This window comes from Mastomys coucha, unplaced genomic scaffold (assembly GCF_008632895.1).
Source record: "Mastomys coucha isolate ucsf_1 unplaced genomic scaffold, UCSF_Mcou_1 pScaffold5, whole genome shotgun sequence".
Taxonomy (NCBI): domain Eukaryota; kingdom Metazoa; phylum Chordata; class Mammalia; order Rodentia; family Muridae; genus Mastomys; species Mastomys coucha.
In genome coordinates, this window is record NW_022196911.1 from 73,408,777 (window position 1) to 73,410,279 (window position 1,503).

A 1,503-nucleotide genomic window follows, 5' to 3' on the forward strand; every position below is an offset into this window, starting at 1 on the left:
CTCTGTAGACCAGGCTGGCCTTGAACTCAGAAATCCGCTGCCTCTGCCTCCCAAGTGCTGGGATTAAAAGCGTGCGCCACTACCGCCCGGCTTAAAGATTTATTTATTGCCGGGCAGTGGTGGCGCACGCCTTTAATCCCAGCACTTGGGAGGCAGAGGCAGGCGAATTTCTGAGTTCGAGGCCAGCCTGATCTACAGAGTGAGTTCCAGGACAGCCAGGGCTACACAGAGAAACCCTGTCTTGAAAAAACTGAAAAAAAAATAATAAAAAAAGATTTATTTATTGATTATATGTAAGTACACTGTAGCTGTCTTCAGACGCACCAGAAGAGGTCGTCAGATCTCATTACAGATGGTTGTGAGCCACTATGTGGTTGCCGGGATTTGAACTCAGGACCTTTGGAAGAGCAGTCAGCGCTCTTAACTGCTGAGCCATCTCGCCAGCCCTCTCTTTTCCTTTTTGAGGTGGGGAGAAGGTAGGGGGATGGGGTTAGTGTCCTGTACCCTATACTTAATTTAAAATAATTTAACCTTAGCTAAAATCATAATCATAGGGCTAGAGAGACAGCTCAGAGATTAGCGCACTGACTGCTCTTCCAGAGAACTCGGATGGGATTCTCAACACCACATGCTGGCTCACACCATCTTTAACTCCACTCCAGGAAAACTGATGGCTTTCTGCCTACTCAGGCACGGAAGTGGTATATACAAACATGCATGCTCAAAAACCACCCTTACAGGCCAGGCAGTGGTGATGCACTTTAACACCAGCACTTGGGAGGGAGGCAGAGGCTGGTGGATTCTCTGAGTTTGAGACCTGCCTGATCTACAGTGTTGAGGTTTGGTATGTTGCCATGTATCATAATGCTAAATCCTGGTCCCTAAGACATAGTTGCTTCAGGGACAAGGAAATGATCATGTGTGCCAAGTGATGCTATGTGACCCTGCTCCTTAATTTAAAACTACTGGTTAAATAAAGATGCATATATAGCCTATAGCTGGGCCGAAGAGAGGTAAGTGGAGCTTTGGTTTCTAGGGATTAGGGTCTGAATGCAGAGACTAGAGGAAGAGGAGAGAGAGAAGAGAAGACACCATGGAGTAAGGGATCAGGAGACCTGGCCATGACAACTGGCTAGTGAGAGTAAGTGTGGCCCAGGCAGAACATGGCAAGTCCTATCTGGGGGTTATTGACAGGGAAGTAGACAAAATAGCTTAGAGGGTTGATATCTGCTCAGCTCTAGCGCTATCAAGGCTTACCATAAATGTAAAGGTCTTGTGTCTGTTATCAGTAAACTGAATGATCAAAAGCAGAGTAGAAACCCTCAGTTAATATTTTCCACAACAGAGCAAGTTCTAGGACAGCTAGGGCTATACAGAAAAACTCTATCTTGAAAAAAAAATAAAGACCGGGCGGTGGTGGCACACGCTTTTAATTCCAGCACTTGGGAGGTAGAGGCAGGCGGATTTCTGAGTTCGAGGCCAGCTTGGTCTACAGAGTGAGTT